The sequence below is a fragment of the Salmo salar genome, chromosome 21, assembly GCF_965601325.2.
Source record: "Salmo salar chromosome 21, fSalSal1, whole genome shotgun sequence".
NCBI lineage: Eukaryota > Metazoa > Chordata > Actinopteri > Salmoniformes > Salmonidae > Salmo > Salmo salar.
Genome location: NC_138311.1, coordinates 46,770,921 through 46,792,369, shown reverse-complemented (window position 1 = coordinate 46,792,369; position 21,449 = coordinate 46,770,921). Strand labels below are relative to the sequence as shown.

Genomic DNA, 21,449 nt, shown 5'->3' with positions numbered 1-21,449 from the left:
TCACGGTGGGAACCACACATGTGGAGATCATCCGTTCACCTACTATGAGTCTCACAAAGACACAGCGGTTGGAACCAGAAATCAAAAATTTTGACATTTTGATCTCCTTCCATACCTGCCCAGTGGATTTGTGCCGGGCAATGACGCCCTCGTCTGGTTGTATTGAGAACGTGACCTGTTGGTGCCTTTTCTCTGCTGCTCAGTGTAATATGCTGCGTCACTCACTTGCATTCCATGTTATTGGCCCGACTGACGTCTTTTCACCAAAAATCTTTCTTGTACTTGCGCATCCTGTTGTACCTCTGTTCGAAATCAATTATGTAGTCCGTCATTGCAACCGAAATGTCTCTAGTAACACTGTCAAAGTTTGAATATGCCTTGTAGGCACGGTCTCCCTCTTCTTTAAGAAACACAGAATCCAGTGCTCTGATCAGTTCCCATACCATCACCCTTGTTCAAATCCTCAACGGATATTTCCAGTGCTGTAGCTCTCGCTCTTCCCTCAAGCAATAATACCACCGCGAGTGCTTGCTTTTTATCGTCCAGATTAGTAACCCGTGTCCAGATTCCAAGTAAATTTTTCCAACTTTCGTACGACCTCTTCTCGTCGAAGCGTGGTGGCATATTGTAGTTATTAACCATCCTCTACTACCAATGTTAACTCAAAATGACACAACGACTAGGCTCCAGTTTAACAACGTTTGCTTCACCGTATTACCACAGTACATAGTCGCCATCACACTCAGGCCAGGTCCATCTCCAGTGAGACTACTGCGCAGGCGTACTAATAACAGAGTGGTAGCACTGTAATAACAGAAATATAGGGATACTTAAAACATGAACTTAACACTTAGTGAGGTCAAACAGGTGGGTGTGCTTAGCGATTGCTCCAGAAAGCTTAGTAGTTCACTTCTCTCTGATAGACTCCAATGACCTTTCCAAGTTTCCAAAGTCCTACTTCCCACACTGCTCCATTTTCAACAACCAGATTGAAACAATACACCTCTTGAACGCTTGATTCAGCCAAATCACATCTTAGAAGAAATATCTGTGTTAGAACCCTGTGGCCAGCTGTGTGGCCACGTCTCTTTGTGTCATGCGTTTAGCATGAATTAATCATATTGGTCTGATTGATGTTGGACTCTGGAGTTGGCCCACTCTGGTGCTGTTGGCCTTTTGAAAAAATGAATGACAGTCAGGAAACCAGCTATTAATTAATGTAGTTTCAAAGGCTTTAATTCAGGCTTGAACCAGTTTGAGTTTTACAGAGAAATCCAAAGGCCTCACTGACATCTGCGTTGGTGCCAATAGCCATGTCAGGACCAAAGCATTCGCTCTATTCTAGAAACAAGTACAAGAGATTTAAATATTAAAGAGCATTAAGTCTCGTACACATCGCGCTGAATATGGATCTAGCATTCGTCGGGCGATCGTTCAGCACGCTGTGTTTTATGGAGCACCTGCTGTAGACGGCTAACATTGTTCATGCGATTCTACATGTAAAATCGGTTCACACTCGTTTGTCAAATTACCTCCAGACGTGCTAAGTACTCTCGGCCATCAAACGCTATTGGTGTCTCGGAGCACTTAGGGTCCCCAGGAAAGTGTTCAGAGGCACTTTAGCCTCTAAATCTCAAATGTAAAGTTCAGTATTGGTCCAAAAGGGGGCAGCACATGTCTATAAAATCAGAACTGTGTTTTTGTCCCTTTCATAACCTCATGCTATCGGATATACTGTGCATCACCAATCTTATGACATTAACTCACACTTACAGTGCAATATTAGTCAATAGACCCATAAACAATATATTTCTGAGTCTCCCTTAGTCTGTTTCTCTTTTGTTTTTTAATAGCAGCAGGTGGCAGCTGTTTTTTCCTGTTGGATGTACAGATATTCTCTTCTCTCCGTTCTGGACCTGAACCCACACTGGGACTGTCTCTGATATTCTCTTTCTCCATGGACCTGTCTTTCTAACCACTGGGAACAATCCTCCTCTCCTTCTCTCACCACCATGCCTTTACTGGGACTTCAGACGCCTCATTCCCAAACACTCTGTACGCCAGATATCCTTATTAAGGTCTCCTCTCCTCATAGCCAAGAGGAAAGAGAGGCTCCTTAATGCTGAACAAGTTCTTTTCATCTCTATCTCCTCCTTGAATCGCTCTTACTTTACCTCTGTGTCTGGTGCTCTCTCTCTCTCTCTCTCTCTCTCTCTCTTTCTCTCTCTCTCTCGCTCTTTCTCTCTCACTCTTTCTCTCTCTCTCTCCTCTCTCGCTCTTTCTCTCGCTCTCTCTCTCTGTTTCTCTCTCGCTCTTTCTCTCTCTCTTTCTCTCTTTCTCTTTCTCCCTGAGTGAAATTGTGTAATGAGCTACTGTATGTTGTTGAGGTTCCTCTCTCTCTGATGCTCGTTCATTGTTGTATCTTGTGAAACAGACTGGTTTTCCTATAGAAATTATGAGAAAAGAAGGTTTGGAGGCTCACACTGAATATGGTTGTTTAGGGGTTTCTGCCTGACACCAATACCCTCAAAAACACTAGAATGGCCACAGACGTTGTTAAAGATTAAAAGACACTGTTAGGATTGTAGTGTGTTTTAGAACTCACGTAGTGTTACTGATGGCTGTCTGGATCACTTTCAATAGTAGATGTTAGTGTTTTGAAAGTACCACTTTATTTCATAGTGAATTTTGTTGATTTCACTATTTACACAACTTTGATATCGGCAATTTATTTTAGACATTTTATTCATGCAACATTGATGTTAGTCATTTGAAAATTTGCTTTGACAACATCACACACCACTGAAGTAACATGAAGAGTTTATGATCAGAGATGACTAATCTACTCTATATATACAGTATGTTTCTCATATGTGTTTGAGAAGAACATGGGTAAGATACAGAACAACTATCTCATTGTGAACTTTTAGAATTCCGATTATGTATCCAATATGTGTTTAATCATTGTCAAGCTACAGTAGCAACAGTCTAAAACAGCATTGGTGCATAGATTGTTGAGAGAGAACCTTGAATTTCTTCTTAGGTTTCAGGGGGAGTTGAATCTTTTAATATGTGTCACATGCAAACCGAGTCGAAATACGGGAATGAGGTGATACGAAGCCAAAACTGAGGGATCATACAGCTTAGGAAAATATTCAAACGTGAGGAATTAGAACTAAAAGATGCTTATTATATTCCTTCCTTTGCTGGATTTCATGTTGGTGTTTTAGACTAGAACATTGCACATACCAGGTTGTTATTTAAAGCAGAGTGCATTGTGAATAACTGACCTTTTGTAAATGAAGGTATAGAAACATGGACCAAAAAGATGATTGAATACCTGTGGTATTCCGAAGTTGATGAGATGATGAGACCTGTGATTGGTTGGTTCTGCCATGATGCTGATCATCCAATCAGCACATCTTGCAGTGTATGCGTTGTCTGAACTGGAGTATTTGAGTTATAGGGTTTATCAGGGATTTCATGTTTGGTCTTTTTGGATTTATGCTCTCCCTTCGAAAGAAGTAACACAATCAGAATGGTTTATAAATGATAAATGGTTGTCATTGTTATCACTGGTCTATTTCCTCCATGTCACTTGTCCACTTGTGATCCACTTGTATTCACGGTGCTAAGTGATAGTCAGACAAATGTTTATGTAGATATAGGCTCTGTCTAATGTATCAAATGAAGTGCTTTGTTGATATCGATGCTTTGTTGATATCGATGCTTTGTTGATATCGATGCTTTGTTGATATCGATGCTTTGTTGATATCGATTCTTTGCTGATTTCAATGCTTTGCTGATATCGATGCTTTGCTGATATCGATGCTTTGCTGATATCGATGCTTTGCTGATATCGATGCTTTGTTGATATCGATGCTTTGCTGATATCAATGCTTTGTTCATATCGATGCTTCTTTCATTCTAGTTCACAAAGCCAAGTGTTTTGCTGAACTTTGTACGAGGTATAAAAAAAGGCAGTCTCAAATAGCCCACCACATTATGCTGTTGTGTTCTATTACGGTGTCTTTGAACAGGGTATATGGCATTCTTTACCCTTCATACTTGCTTCCTGGTGAAAGTCATCAATTTATTTATGTTCCTGATTTGATGTCTTATAAATATGATTGACCTGTCCTTAAGGTATTATCATGATGACTGAATGATGACTCCTGTCTTCTGTCAAAATACTGAGCTAAACGTCATTTCCTGTTTTTAATTTAATTTATCTGATCGCCTCTCTCTCTTTGTCTCTCAAGTGTCTTTGGGCACTGTTAGTAGGCCTAACTCTTTGTATGATTGATAGGTTTGTAAAGCAAGTGTTTCTGAGGCAACAATGCACTGCAAGTGTTTCGTGACTGTGAGACAGGGGAAAATGTTGATCAGACGGTTTTCCACGGTTAAAGAGAAGCTATACAGTTGAAGTCGGAAGTTTACATACACTTAGGTTGGAGTCATTAAAACTTGTTTTTCAACCATTCCACAAATCACTTGTTAACAAACTATAGTTTTGGCAAGTCGAATAGGACATCTACTTTGTGCATGACACAAGTAATTTTTCCAACAATTGTTTGAAGACAGATTATTTCACTTATAACTCACTGTATCACAATCCCAGTGGGTCAGAAGTTTACATGCACTAAGTTGACTGTGCTTTTAAACAGCTTGGAAAATTCTAGAAAATGATGTCATGGCTTTAGAAGCTTCTGATAGGCTAATTGACATCATTTGAGTCAATTGGAGGTGTACCTATGGATGTATTTCAAGGCCTACCTTCAAACTCAGTGCCTCATTGCTTGACATCATGGGGAAATCAAAAGAAATCAGCCAAGACCTCAGAAAAATAATTGTAGACCTCCACAAGTCTGGTTCATCCTTGGGAGCAATTTCCAAACGCCTGAAGGTCCCACGTTCATCTGTACAAACAATAGTACGCAAGTATAAACACAATGGGACCACGCAGCCGTCATACCGCTCAGGAAGGAGACGCGTTCTGTCTCCTAGAGATGAACGTACTTTGGTGCGAAAAGTGCAAATCAATCCCAGAACAACAGCAAAATACCTTGTCAAGATGCTGGAGGAAACGGGTACAAAAGTATCTATATCCACAGTAAAACGAGTCCTATATCGACATAACCTGAAAGGCCGCTCAGCAAGGAAGAAGCCACTGCTCCAAACCCGCCATAAAAAAGCCAGACCACGGTTTGCAACTGCACATGGGGACAAAGATTTTTTTGAGAAATGTCCTCTGGTCTGATGAATCAAAAATAGAACTGTTTGGCCATAATGACCATCGTTATGTTTGGAGGAAAAAGGGGGACGCTTGCAAGCCGAAGAACACCATCCCAACTGTGAAGTACGGGGGTGGCAGCATCATGTTGTGGGGGTGCTTTGCTGCAGGAGGGACTGGTGCACTTCACAAAATAAATGGCATCATGAGGAGGGAAAATTATGTGGATATATTGAAGCAACATCTCAAGACATCAGTCAGGAAGTTAAAGCTTGGTCGCAAATGGGTCTTCCAAATGGACAATGACCCCAAGAATACTTCCAAAGTTGTGTTAAATTGGCTTAAGGACAACAAAGTCAAGGTATTGGAGAGGCCATCACAAAGCCCTGACCTCAATCCTATAGAAAATGTGTGGGCAGAACTGAAAAAGCGTGTGCGAGTAAGGAGGCCTACAAACCTGACTCAGTTACACCAGCTCTGTCTGGAGGAATGGGCCAAAATTCACCCAACTTATTGTGGGAAGCTTCTGGAAGGCTACCTGAAACGTTTGAACCAAGTTAAACAATTTGAAGGTAGTGCTACCAAATACTAATTGAGTGTATGTAAACTTCTGACCTACTGGGAATGTGATGAAAGAAATAACAGCTGAAATAAATCATTCTCTCTACTATTATTCTGACATTTCACATTCTTAAAATAAAGTGTTGATCTTAACTGACCCAAGACAGGGAATTTTTAATAGGATTAAATGTCAGGAAAAACTTGAGTTTAAATGTATTTGGCTCAGGTGTATGTAAACTTCCGACTTCAACTGTATATAGCAGTTTTCTCATCACATGCAATCGATAATGTCCATCGCCATATGTATCTGTCCTGTACCTATTGGCTACCACAACTGTTCGTTTTGGTCAAACTTGTGCAGGTGATGACTGCATGGTGTAAGACTCAATTGTCTGATGTCAAGATGTAATTTAAAAAAAAGATGACACTGAACAAGTATATTGTTGGCAAACAATAGCCCAAGGCTACTTATTTACATAGGCCTACATAATAATATTGGACCTAGACTGAACCCTTTGTTTCAGACAGAATAAAAAACGGATTATTATTTTAATCAATATGTATTTTTTTCTTGGGAAATTGTGTAATTTTCATATTCAAACATGTGCGGGGGAGATTTGAGTTATGACATTAGCCCACGCAAGCTTCCACATCCGCTTATCCTTCACCTGCCCTTCAGCTCCGCCCTCCGGTTGGCTCTCCCGTCTCACCCGGTCCCTGTGCGCCTGCCGCCCTGCCAACCACCGGTACAGTCAACATGGTTCATCCACCCAAGCTGTAGGCGACGATAAAGACACCTCTCCGTTTTCAACTGAATCCAGAAACAAAACACTGCCAAAAGTAAGTCATTTGCGCGGTTACACGGTGTTGCATTGGCTCACGTGGGAGGAAAGCCAATAAGTGATTGATAGAGAACAGGCTACACTTTATATTTTATACAGAGGCATTATTGTCAGTGTTACAGAAAACTGTAAAAACCATCGTCGGATATGGAAATGTTTACAGAAGTGTTAAATTGTGGGGAACCAGAAGCAGCGGTGTTGACCATGTAAAATCTAGAATTTTCCTCCTCATCGCAAATCGTATCGACGGCGGCTACATTCATTGTAGTCCATTGTCGTGAACTGTTATCCCCCCAGCAGACAGCTGTTGGAGACATGTTTAACCATGGAACAAAGCCCATTGTATTTGGCCATTGAAATAGTGTGAGAAACACTCATGCCCAATACTTTACAATTCTTGAGCCATAGGAGAAACAATGGACATCTGAGTGTCTGTACTCTCAGTTATGGACTACTGGCAGAACTGAGAGATGGACATATTTATTTAGTGTCACTCACTGTCCATAAATGTGATCCAAACCACAACACAAAACTTGATTATTCAGCAAGTATGAGACAGAATAATGCATTTAGTATACTATATTGTGTGTTTAGTAGTTAGCCTACAATTGAATTAGTTGTTTTTTTCTAGTGGTCTAGGAAACCACCCAACCAGACCTCTCTCTCTCTCTCTCTCTCTCTCTCTCTCTCTCTCTCTCTCTCTCTCTCTCTCTCTCTCTCTCTCTCTCTCTCTCTCTCTCAGTTCATGTTCAGTAATGACAGTTGCAGTGGCACATGGCCTCTGTGTGTGTCCTGGCTGCCCAGGGATCCATTGCTGACCCCTGTCTCAATCTGTCACCCATGGCCAAGCCATGGCCACACAGCTTTCAGGAAACAGAAAGGCACAGCCAACAGAAATATATTGCCTTTGACAGTTTCTATAAGTGTATTTAGTTGAAATGTCTTGAGTATTGCTCTCACTCAACATATAGCTGTCACTCATGTAAATGTACATCTGAGACAATATATAGCTTTGAAATCATACGCTACCTATATTTGTGTTTGTGTTCGATCATTAAAGATATTTGATATGAAACTAAAACTAACCTAGGACTGCTGAAGCATCTGTACTCACTAGACTAGAGGATACTCTTGGTGTGCTTTGTCCAGACAGCTGCTAGGCTTCTCCACTTGGTCCCATACACACCAACTGCTGCCACACAACTAAAACAAGCTGAAAAGCGATGTGTGTGGGAAGAGTAGGGGGGCAAGGTGTTGGCATCCCCCCCACCCCCCATTTACTTGAAGAACAGAGCAGATGCAAAGTGTGGTAACAGAATGACGGTTTGTGCTGTTTGTGCCGTCATTCTGTTACCAAACTTTGCATCTGCATTGTAAATATGTGTAAATGGTTCAAATTAGTCCTTGTGCATAGAGTTGTATGGTTTGTTTAATTTTGCAATTATTGGTTTTTGTTTAAGATACATTTTAAAGAAAAAAAACGGAGTGTCGGCATCAGATGTCTGGGTTATTAGTTTATAGTCAAGAAGAAGCACGTTTCAGTTTCACGTTTTATTGTCACATGCCCAAGTACAGTGAAATGCTTAACTTGCAAGCTCTACCCAACAGTGCAGTAATCAATATCAAAATAGGCAAAGGGGGATACCTAGTAAGTTGCATAACTGAATGTAATCAACTGAAATGTGTCTTCCGCATTTAACCCAACCCCTCTGAATCAGAGAGGTGCGGGGGGGCTGCCTTAATCAACATCCATGTCATTGGGGCCTGGGGAGCAGTTGTTGTTGGGGGTTAACTGCCTTGCTCAGGGGTAGAACAACAGTTGTTGTTGGGGGTTAACTGCCTTGCTCAGGGGTAGAACAACAGATGTTGTTGGGGGTTAACTGCCTTGCTCAGGGGTAGAACAACAGATGTTGGGGGTTAACTGCCTTGCTCAGGGGTAGAACAACAGTTGTTGTTGGGGGTTAACTGCCTTGCTCAGGGGTAGAACAACAGTTGTTGTTGGGGGTTAACTGCCTTGCTCAGGGGTAGAACAACAGATGTTGTTGGGGGTTAACTGCCTTGCTCAGGGGTAGAACAACAGATGTTGTTGGGGGTTAACTGCCTTGCTCAGGGGTAGAACAACAGATGTTGGGGGTTAACTGCCTTGCTCAGGGGTAGAACAACAGTTGTTGTTGGGGGTTAACTGCCTTGCTCAGGGGTAGAACAACAGTTGTTGTTGGGGGTTAACTGCCTTGCTCAGGGGTAGAACAACAGATGTTGTTGGGGGTTAACTGCCTTGCTCAGGGGTAGAACAACAGATGTTGTTGGGGGTTAACTGCCTTGCTCAGGGGTAGAACAACAGATGTTGTTGGGGGTTAACTGCCTTGCTCAGGGGTAGAACAACAGATGTTGTTGGGGGTTAACTGCCTTGCTCAGGGGTAGAACAACAGATGTTGTTGGGGGTTAACTGCCTTGCTCAGGGGTAGAACAACAGATGTTGTTGGGGGTTAACTGCCTTGCTCAGGGGTAGAACAACAGATGTTGTTGGGGGTTAACTGCCTTGCTCAGGGGTAGAACAACAGTTGTTGTTGGGGGTTAACTGCCTTGCTCAGGGGTAGAACGACAGATTTTGTCCTTCTCTGATCGGGGATTCGATCCAGCAGCCTTTCAGTTATTGGCCTAACACTCCTACCTGCCAGGCTACCTAATAAAAACAATACATAATAAAAGAAAACAAGACATTTTGTGCTTAATGCAGGAATACTGGAGTAATATGAGACAGATGTATACATGTAGGCTAGGGATAAGATTAGGACAGTGATTTGTAGCAGGATAAATAACTAAACAATCTGTGAAGACAGACTACTGCTAATGCTATGGATAGATTAGATAACAGAATGTTGTTTTTTTATTCATGGTTTACGACTCAGAGTTTCTGATAAGAACACATGTCATAATTAAGCATTGGTAATACCATCTAATATAAAATATACCACCACATTCTGAGTGGGTCTAATCTGAATGTTGACAAGTACCGTAGATGTGTTGAACATGTGTTTTTGTTGTTTCAGCAAAGCAGTAAATAAGTGGAAGCTCTGGTTTCAAAGAAAGATACTAAAGATACCGAAATATATAAATGTTTTTGTTTAAAAAGTATCTTTGGAGAAGGCATTGTGTTTTTCAAGAGACTGTCTGGATATAACGAACAACATAATGAACTAAATGACATAACAGTAACATTGTAGTTACCGTTATCAACCGTACAATGTGGATCCAAGCCTTGTTCACCGTCCAGATTTTCCCGATGGAGAGAGGGAAGGAGACAGATGGAGAGATGTATAGATGGAGTGTGAGAGTGATGGAGGGTGGTGTGGGGTAAGATGACCAGAGATATGGCAAAGGCGGAGAGGGAAAAATTTGTTTTCATTTTTCATTCAGTCTTCTCAGTTTTTAACCCCCGTTGAATCCCCCCTCCAAATAAACCCCTGCAACAAACCTACTGTAATAAATCAAATGTTATTTGTCACATGCGCCGAATACAACAGGTGTAGGCCTTGCAGTGAAATGCATACTTACCGGTACCAAGTCAATGTGCAGGGGTACAGGTTAGTCAAGGTAATTTGTACACGTAGGTAGGGGTAAAGTGACTATGCAAAGATGCATGCATTAATACTAAAAGAAAGCTACATATTATATAAACTATTATATAAAATAGCTGCTCACTTACAGTAGTTTGTGAGCATTTTCTTCACTTTAAGACTCAATGGAATCTTGCAAAAGTGAATCAAGTTGGATGACCAGATGGAAACAGTTTTGTTCAGAAGGCGTTTAGATAAACTCCCCTGCAGCAAGGAGTTAACCTTAGTGAAACATCGAAGCAACTCCATCAGGAGCGAAATGACAACATAACATTACAGGAATATGTCGTATGATAATTATACAGGGTCAGGAAGAACCCATATCTTGTTCACATCAGGGCTTTGAGGTGTAGGATCTTAATGAAGCCATGCAAAACGGCTCAGCCCTGAGGCTGCAGTACACATCTGTCACAGGTGTCATGCCATTGTCATGCCGCCTACCTACCGGTTTATGTCATTGACAAGATGAGGACAGGATGTCATTGTGTGTAGAGAGAGATTGATGGACTTCCCCTACTCAGGCTCCTCCCCCATACTTAAACATAGTTACCTCAGGAAATCTGCCTCCCTGTGGGGTCTTGAGAAATCCCCAGTCGAATTAAATGCATATGAGCTATTCTACAACATTTCCACATTATTCTCATTTGACTGGTAGTTTTCCAACCCATGATGTCAAAAGAAATAATCCCCATAGATGTGCCATTGTTGAAAAAAGGGAGTGGATGATGGGAGGTGATGGTCCCTGTCCAGGGATGAATTTATGGCTCAAAGACAAACAGGTTGCCACAATGACTGATAAGAGTTGCTTACGACCGTTGGCACATTGCCCATTGTGTCCTACCTGAGGAAAACGTGTAGGAACTCATGAGGTTATCTTTAATCAACATTTTAAGCAAGATAGGGTAAAGAAGAAAGAGAGGTGGGAGAGATTTGTCTGAAAGCAAGAGTATTGAATAAGAAAGTGCCAAAGCTTTATTTAATTTTTTGCACTACTGACTTGTGAATTCTTACTAAACTCTGTCATGGATCTGCCTTTCAGAGTGGGAGTGGGCTCTCTCTGGTTAGTCTCCAAGGTGGTGAATCACACGTGTTGTGGAAAGACCTCATGGCCATAAACAGAACACCCAAATCTTAATTTCTAATCTTGTCCCAAATGTGTTGATCTTAATGTTGGCACCTGTGGCCAGAAGGTGTTTTGTCCTGGCAAAAGATGAATGCCTAAGCAAATGGTTCATCATTGGACTGTTGAGTTAAGAGTAGCTCCAACAACTCTGACCCAGGAGAGACCTACGCAGGGCGTTGTCTGATTGAATCTTCGCCATGGCACTGCCCAATAAAATGCCCAGGTGGCAGCCCCATCACCGGCTTTGCACTCAGGTGACATAGGAGAAACCAGGAGAGAAGGGATTACTATCCTCAACCTAGCTGGATAAAACGTCCAGACATCTCTATTCAATTACCTTGGCCCTGGGCCCAGGTGGGATAGCTCAAGAAGTTTCATTTAATCTAAATCGGACAAGGGTACTCCGGGATAGAATCCAGTCTCTCATCATCTCTATAGATTAGATCTTGGAGGAGCAAGGTTGACGAAGGTAAAGGGAGACTGACTGGGGAAATGGCCCAATAGCCTGCTCGTCTCTGTCACTGAAGGATTGAACGGTCCAATTATACAGCCTATTAAACCAGAGAGAGAGACTCCACCCAACTGAATAGTTCCTCTTCCAAACTGATGCTGCTGAGTGAGTCAATGCACATGAAAAGTTTATATTCTGGTGTGACTGGTGAGTTAATATTCTGGTGTGACTGGTGAGTTTATATTCTGGTGTGACTGGTGAGTCAATATTCTGGTGTGACTGGTGAGTTTATATTCTGGTGTGACTGGTGAGTCAATATTCTGGTGTGACTGGTGAGTTAATATTCTGGTGTGACTGGTGAGTCAATATTCTGGTGTGACTGGTGAGTTAATATTCTGGTGTGACTGGTGAGTTAATATTCTGGTGTGACTGGGTGAGTCAATATTCTGGTGTGACTGGTGAGTCAATATTCTGGTGTGACTGGTGAGTCAATATTCTGGTGTGACTGGTGAGTTAATATTCTGGTGTGACTGGGTGAGTTTATATTCTGGTGTGACTGGTGAGTTTATATTCTGGTGTGACTGGGTGAGTTAATATTCTGGTGTGACTGGGTGAGTTAATATTCTGGTGTGACTGGTGAGTTAATATTCTGGTGTGACTGGTGAGTCAATATTCTGGTGTGACTGGTGAGTCAATATTCTGGTGTGACTGGTGAGTTAATATTCTGGTGTGACTGGTGAGTCAATATTCTGGTGTGACTGGTGAGTTAATATTCTGGTGTGACTGGGTGAGTTAATATTCTGGTGTGACTGGTGAGTTTATATTCTGGTGTGACTGGGTGAGTTAATATTCTGGTGTGACTGGGTGAGTTAATATTCTGGTGTGACTGGTGAGTTAATATTCTGGTGTGACTGGTGAGTTTATATTCTGGTGTGACTGGGTGAGTTTATATTCTGGTGTGACTGGTGAGTTTATATTCTGGTGTGACTGGGTGAGTTTATATTCTGGTGTGACTGGGTGAGTTTATATTCTGGTGTGACTGGTGAGTTTATATTCTGGTGTGACTGGGTGAGTTAATATTCTGGTGTGACTGGTGAGTTTATATTCTGGTGTGACTGGGTGAGTTTATATTCTGGTGTGACTGGTGAGTTTATATTCTGGTGTGACTGGGTGAGTTTATATTCTGGTGTGACTGGGTGAGTTTATATTCTGGTGTGACTGGGTGAGTTAATATTCTGGTGTGACTGGTGAGTTAATATTCTGGTGAGTTTTACGGACGTACTTAAGTTGATCTACTGACACTTGACCTGTTACCGCCAGTGCCTCTAAAACAGACTTTATTCCGAACAATGAAAATCTTGTTTTTCATCAAAATTGGATGATATTTGGATGAAACTACTTCATAGTAGGTTGACCCAAGTATGAAAAATGACTAGTTGGTACATTAACACAGTTGGTCATAAAGTTACCCCCTCAGCATGCCAAACACTTGGATTCAGGAAGCAGGCATTACGTCTGGCTTTATTCAATGTTACATTAACCCAGAAATGTTATACACCAATGGTAGCGTCTTATAATCTTATCTAATTTAAATATGTAACGCCTTAAAACCGTCATCACATGTGCTCATCATATGGCTTTGTTTACAAACTGTAAGATAGCTCATGCAGAACGTGGCAGAACGATACTGGTAACTAACCCATTTTCATCTGGGTTGTGACTTTTAGTTAGCAAACTACTTACCGGCATGCTGGAAAAGCAGACTGTGTCGTGATTGGATGCCATAGTCTTAATTTAACGTTACACTATTTTCAGAAGAATGAAGACATCCGACAGCAGTGACTGCTTTTCATTTTGGGTGGACAAGCTGCACTGAAAATTACGATCATGGCATGCGTGTGCAGTGCACATTTAGAGCAAAGTTGGTTTATTAATTGGGCAGAACATTCGACTGGTCCTGCCAGGAAGCTAATCCTGAAGACCGATGCCATACCATCACTGACAGCCGATCAGTGGATCTCGCAAGCTCTGACCATAGTGCTGTAATACAAAATCAGCTTTTCCAGGCAACCACCACAGCAGGAATGCTGTAATACAAAATCAGCTTTTCCAAGGCAACCACCGCAGCAGGAATGCTGTAATACAAAATCAGCTTTTCCAAGGCAACCACCGCAGCAGGAATGCTGTGATACAAAATCAGCTTTTCCAAGGCAACCACTGCAGCAGGAATGCTGTGATACAAAATCAGCTTTTCCAAGGCAACCACCGCAGCAGGAATGCTGTGATACAAAATCAGCTTTTCCAAGGCAACCACTGCAGCAGGAATGCTGTGATACAAAATCAGCTTTTCCAAGGCAACCACCGCAGCAGGAATGCTGTGATACAAAATCAGCTTTTCCAAGGCAACCACTGCAGCAGGAATGCTGTGATACAAAATCAGCTTTTCCAAGGCAATCACCACAGCAGGAATGCTGTGATACAAAATCAGCTTTCCCATGGCAACCACCGCAGCAGGAATGCTGTGATACAAAATCAGCTTTTCCAAGGCAACCACCGCAGCAGGAATGCTGTGATACAAAATCAGCTTTTCCAAGGCAACCACCGCAGCAGGAATGCTGTGATACAAAATCAGCTTTTCCAAGGCAACCACTGCAGCAGGAATGCTGTGATACAAAATCAGCTTTTCCAAGGCAACCACCGCAGCAGGAATGCTGTGATACAAAATCAGCTTTTCCAAGGCAACCACCGCAGCAGGAATGCTGTGATACAAAATCAGCTTTTCCAAGGCAACCACTGCAGCAGGAATGCTGTGATACAAAATCAGCTTTTCCAAGGCAACCACTGCAGCAGGAATGCTGTGATACAAAATCAGCTTTTCCAAGGCAACCACTGCAGCAGGAATGCTGTGATACAAAATCAGCTTTTCCAAGGAAGTATCTGATGTGAAGACAGACCCAACATACTCTAAGTCATAGTTATTCATTTCAAATCAATTGAGAATTTTGGCCACACAAAAATACAAACATTGAAAAGTTTCACAATAAAGTCCACAACCAAGTAATGCATATTTCAAACTGAGTACTTCAAAACCCTCCAGAAAAAACATTGTAGAATGAGTAGGTCACTACATCAACAAATTAATAGCATCATAACTCAGTAAATGCAGTAAATACAATGAATTCAATACCCATTTAACAAAAATGTTCCTTTTCAAAAACATTACAGGCTACGTAGACCGGCTCCTGCATCTACTCTTCAACGAGGTCACCCTTGACCCTTGTGAGGAAGCTGTGTGAGCTGTCCATCCCAGGACTCCTGTCTGCCCAGTTTGAGAAGCCTGACAAGGAGGAGGCTATAGCTGGAGTTGTCTCCTATTTCAATCTTGGGGGTGACTGAATCGGGTACATGGGTCTAAAAGGCTTCTTTTGCTTGGGAACCGCGGGTCCCGACCGAGATCATTGCGGCGCGGTCGGCATCTTTCATGCTGTGGTTGGGAGCAGGTGGTCAGATCAGACTTTGGGATGAAAATATTTTTGTTCTCCTGACGATTATTGGGAAACGGTTGTCTTTTTATTTGTATGCGTTAGCCTAGGCCTACCTATTGTAATAAAAGCACATCTTTGTTACATTATTCACACACTCAGAATTCACTGCTTCAAGTTAAGTTGGGCGTGCCAGATCAAGTGTGCCTAGTATATGTGTGGTCTCAATGAAATAGAATAGGCTGCCTATGCTGGGGGGAGAATCACAGGGCAGTTATCTTTCCAAAGAAGTGTACTTCCTAAAAAATAATTAGGCTATAGTTTACTACATTGCCTAGAAAAGGTAGGCTGTAAAACGTAGCTCAAGAGAAAGTGCATGTCTCTCCAACTTGGCTCTCTTCAAACTACATCTAGCCTATTGGCTGAAATAGCACAGTAATATCACGAGCCTAATATAATGAGCCATGTGAGAATCTCTGGTAATCGAACCTATTTCTTATGTTATTTATGCGTATTTTGATATTGCCTATAGGGTACACAATTGCTGGGACCATGACTGGCAGTGAGCTGCATCACATACACCTAAAATAACATTGTGGGACCGCTGTTGGGTTCGGGACCAGCTCTTACAGTAGCGGATGGGAGTCAGACAGAAAGCGTGTGGTGGTTGGGAGCAGGATTAATACATTGGTCCCGCACAGAGCTCTACATGTGTCCCCCTCCCCGTCAAGCTCTGTAGTTGGTTTCATTTCCTGAACTTAAGTAATTCACTTTTATGTGATATGACATCATTCTTTTGTATGTTTTTTTTTCAAGCATTTGTACGGGAGATGAGTGTTACAAATTGTACGAATCAATGGGTCCTGCACACTGGTAGTGTGGCCGGCCGGCTGTCTATATTAGGCTTATGGCTCTAATATCATTTTTTATGTCAAATGATCTCACCATTATTTCTCACCTTTATTTCTCATGAGTGTTCATGTTGATCAATATTTTGGCTATGCTGGGCTATTGTAAATGATCAACTAAATGTCTGGTCAGTAGATACAATTATGAACATATTGTCATTTGTAATGCTAATGCAGAGACAACAATAAATTGTCTGGTACACTTACTGTACACTGTTTTGATGTTCATTCCCTTACGTCTAAGGTGACTCAGGCTTTAATGTTGAGGTAAAAATCAGAGTGTAATGCTTGTATGGATGTCAACCCCAATACATGTTCTTGTCATCGTTACCAATCAACTGCATTGCAGTTAAAAACGACTTTGACTACCACCACCGATTTCTGTATGCTAGCTATGCTAACCATCTTACACAAACGTGAGTTACGCCCTCATTCTCATTGACAGGGCTGTAGTGGAGCAGGTTGAGAGCTTCAAGTTCCTTGGTGTCAACATGACCAACAAACTAACATGGTACAAGCACACCCAGACAGTCGTGACGAGGGCACAACAAAACCTATTCCCCCTCAGAAGATTTGGCATTGGTCCTCAGATCCTCAAAAGGTTCTACAGCTGCACCATCGAGAGCATCCTGACTGGTTGCATCACTGCCTGGTATGGTAACTGCTCGGCCTCCGACCGCAAGGCACTACAGAGGGTAGTGCACATGGCACAGTACATCACTGGGGCCAAGCTTCCTGCCATCAAGGACCTCTATACCAGGCGGTGTCAGATGAAGGCCCTACAAATTGTCAAAGACTCCAGCCACCCTTGTCATAGACTGTCACGAGAATTTTCAATCCCAATGATCATAACTAAACAATTATTTAAGCTTTGACCAATCCCCGAGGTTTGTAAGACCCTGGGTTTAATAATAATTAGGCAAAGGCTCAGCTTATGCAAAAGGTCCGTAAAGTTTATTCAGAGAACGTTCTAAAGTCAAGAATGCAAAGACATTACATTTTATAACTCCCATTTCCCCCACCTCCTTACAAGCACATACATCCCACCTACTGTTTGTGTGTCTGTATCTTTCCCCACAGTCCTCATTCCTTGTTTATCACTACCAGGCTGGCAGTTCTATCCTCCCGAGATTAGAGGGACCTTGACAGGACTCCCTTTCCTGTCGTAAGTTTCTTAGAGTTCTAACCAGGTTAGGTCATGAATAGTTTAATTGTCCTCTGTATTTTCTTAGTCACACACACACATTTCTCTCCCTTACTAGTCTCGGCCAAACCTTATTGGACTTAAGTTTATCAGTCTAATTATTCATTATACATATTACATAATCTAATAATTACTAATAGTTACATTTGTCTAATTATTCATAATACATGTTACATAATCTAATAATTATGTTTCAGGGTGAAATTCTTTAGTCATTACCTTAAACATATAAATTCCCTTATCATAGACTGTTCTCTCTGCTACCGCATGGCAAGCACTACCGGAGGCTTCCAAACAGCTTCTACCTCCAAGCCATAAGACTACTGAACATCTAATCAAATGGCTATGTTTAATGTATATTTTTATGTTAAGGCTAAATTAACTTGGACCAAGTGTTTTTAACTTACACTAAAAGAGTGCTTTTATGTTAAAAAAGGTAATAAAGGTAATAAAAATATAACATTTGTGGGTAAAATTACACAGAACAATAAATATGTCAAATAGATTCTTACACATTCCCTAAAAAATCTTCCCTTTTACTCTGCTGCTACTCTGTTATTATCTATACATAGTCACTTTAATAACTCTACCTACATGTGTATATGACCTCAACTACCTCGACTTACCGGTGCCCCGCACATTGACTCTGTACCGGTACCCCCTGTACATAGCCTCGCTATTGTTATTTTACTGCTGCTCTTTAATTATTAGTTACTTTTATTTCTTATTTTTTTAAGGTATTTTTCTTAACTGCGTTGTTGGTTAAGGGCTTGTAAGTAAGCATTTCACTAAGGTCTACACCTGTTGTATTTGGCACATGTGACAAATATCATTTGATTTGATTTGACTGTGTAGGACTTTTAAATGTTGGCCTGTTACCTCCAGTACCCCTAAAACCGACTATTTAAATGTTGCCTGTTATCGCCAGTCCCCCCAAAACCAGCTTTATGCAACTGTTGGCCTGTTATTGCCAGTCCCCCTAAAACTGACTTTAATTAAATGTGGCCTGTTACCACCAGTCCCCCCAAAACCAACTTTATTTAAATGTTGGCCTATTACAGCCATTGCCCTTAAAACTGACTTTATTCAAATGTTGGCATGTTACCGCCAGTGCTCCTAAAATCGATAAAAGACGAAGTGTGTACGTAGTGCTCCAGTTTAGAGCATGTTACAGGTGGCACATTGAAAAGATATAAAGCCTAATTGGTTTACTGTTAAAATGCACATCCAAGCTCTACCTGTTTAACTGCCATAGTCCCTTGAATGAGCTTCCTCCCCCAGCTGTAAAAAGCCTTGTGTTTTTCCATTTAATAAAATGCCTTGTATTGGGAAAACACCTTCAATTCCAGGCTCACCCATTTCATTGTGACTCAGCATCTGATGTTTGAAAGACAGCGTTGTCCTCCTGAGCACATTTTAGACTACCAATATAACCAAATCTTAAGAATTCTATAATTCACTTTTGTGATGTTTTTTTTATGTATTTGAAAAAAAACTTAAACCCTCTGGATTTTTACAGTTATGTTTGCCAGTTGACAGTTGATGGGGTCAAGTAGCTTAGACAGGGTATAGCTATAGTATATGCTGGGTTTCACATATTATGGCAGTGCTTCATAGGTAGCTGGTAAATGGTTGGACATGAACTGTACCACACACTAGAGCTACGCTATATGGACAAAAATCCATATTGAGATAAATTACTTGAATTGATGGGATAACTATAAATAGAACGATTATGTTTATAACAATGTGCTGTTTGTTTTTAATTGTCCTTTAAACTACAACTACTTGTATCTACTACTATGGTTGTAACCATCAATTGTCCCATTTAACAATAACCCATATCAAACTTCACATTTCTCTAGTATAGGCTGCTTATCGTAATGAAATGATATCAGCAAAATTCCTGCGATAAGTGAGCGATATTGTCCGTGTCCATAATAAGTGAGCGGTATGGTCCGTGTCCATAATAAGTGAGCGGTATGGTCCGTGTCCATAATAAGTGAGCGGTATGGGCCGTGTCCATAATAAGTGAGCGGTATGGGCCGTGTCCATAATAAGTGAGCGGTATGGGCCGTGTCCATAATAAGTGAGCGGTATGGGCCGTGTCCATAATAAGTGAGCGGTATGGTCCGTGTCCATAATAAGTGAGCGGTATGGTCCGTGTCCATAATAAGTGAGCGGTATGGTCCGTGTCTGTAATTTTCGATTTATCGTCCCAGCACTACTATAAACTTTAGATGGGTGGAGTAGTAGGCCATTTGAAACCAATTGAAAACTAAGCTGGATAAGCCTGATCCTGGAAATCACTGTTATATCAAACTATTCAAGCTCAATAGACAGATCACCACTTAGCTGACACAGCACAAATGCACATTAGTCTCTATTCTTTCTACAGATACTGGGGTGCAAAGGAGCTAAATAAATAAATACAGTATGGGGATGAGGTAGTTGGCTGGGCTATGTACAGGTGCAATGATCTGTGAGCTGCTCTGACAGCTGGTGCTTGAAGTTAGAGAGGGAGATAAGAGTCTCCAGCTTCAGTGATTTTTGCAGTTTGTTCCAGTCATTGGCAGCAGAGAACTGGAAGGAAAGGCAGCCAAAGAGGAATTGGCATTGGGGGTGACCAGTGAAATATACCTGCTGGAGCGCGTGCTACGGGTGGGTGCTGCTATGGTGACCAGTGAACTGAGATAAGGAGGGGCTTTACCTAGCAAAGACTTGTAGATGACCTGGAGCCAGTGGGTTTGGCGAGGAGTATGAAACGAGGGCCAGCCAACGAAAGAGCACAGGTCGCAGTGGTGGGTAGTATATGGGGCTTTGGTGACAAAACGGATGGTACTGTGATAGACTGCATCCAATTTGTTGAATAGAGTGTTGCGGGCTATTTTGTAAATGACATCGCCGAAGTTGAGGATCGGTAGGATAGTCAGTTTTACGAGGGTATGTTTGGCAGCATGAGTGAAGGATGCTTTGTTGTGAAATAGCAAGCCGATTCTAGATTTAATTTAGGATTGGAGATGCTTAATGTGGGTCTGGAAGGAGAGTTTACAGTCTAACCAGACACCTAGGTATTTGTAGTTGTCCACATATTCTAGGTCAGAACCGTCCAGAGTGGTGATGCTGGACGGGCGGGCAGGTGCGGGCAGCGATCGGTTGAAGAGCATGCATTTAGTTTTACTTACATTTAAGAGCAGTTGGAGGCCACGGAAGGAGAGTTGTATGGCATTGAAGCTCATCTGGAGGTTAGTTAGCACAGTGTCCAAAGAAGGGCCAGATGTATACAGAATGGTGTCGTCTGCGTAGAGGTGGATCAGAGAATCACCAGCAGCAAGAGCGACATCATTGATGTATACAGAGAAGAGATTCGACCCGAGAATTGAACCCTGTAGAACCCCTATAGAGACTGCCAGAGATCCGGACAACAGGCCCTCCGATTTGACACACTGAACTCTATCAGAGAAGACTTTGGTGAATCAGACGAGGCAGTCATTTGAGAAGCCAAGGCTGTTGAATGTGGTGATTGACAGAGTCGAAAGCCTTGGCCAGGTCGATGAATACGGCTGCACAGTATTGTCTCTTATCAATGGCAGTTATGATATCGTTTAGGACCTTGAGCGTGGCTGAGGTGCACCCTTGACCAGCTCGGAAGCCAGATTGCATAGCGGAGAAGGTACTGTGGGATTCAAAATGGTCAGTGATCTGTTTGTTAACTTGGCTTTCGAAGACCTTAGAAAGGCAGGGTAGGATAGATATAGGTCTGTAGCAGTTTGGGTCTAGAGTGTCTCCCCCTTTGAAGAGGGGGATGACCGCGGCAGCTTTCCAATCTTTGGGGATCTCAGACGATACGAAAGAGAGGTTGAACATTCTAGCAATAGGGGTTGCAACAATTTCAGCAGATCATTTTAGAAATAGAGGGTCCAGATTGTCAAGCCTGGCTGATATGTAGGAGTCCAGATTTTGCCGCTCTTTCAGAACATCAGCTAGAAATGGGGGAGGCTTGGGTGAGTTGCTGTGGGGGGTGCAGG

At 42.0% G+C, this 21,449-nt stretch overlaps 1 protein-coding gene across 2 annotated transcripts in view; it reads left to right on the top strand.

Annotated features, from left to right (window-relative positions):
- The first annotated feature begins 6,462 nt into the window (after positions 1-6,462).
- Positions 6,463-21,449, top strand: part of LOC106595135 (ly6/PLAUR domain-containing protein 6B) — a 62,054-nt gene continuing 47,067 nt past the window's right edge. For both annotated transcript variants that reach the window (XM_045704833.2, XM_045704834.2), the window contains exon 1: positions 6,463-6,634. The gene's annotated coding sequence lies outside the window, so the exon portion shown is untranslated. The remainder of the gene's footprint in view (positions 6,635-21,449) is intronic.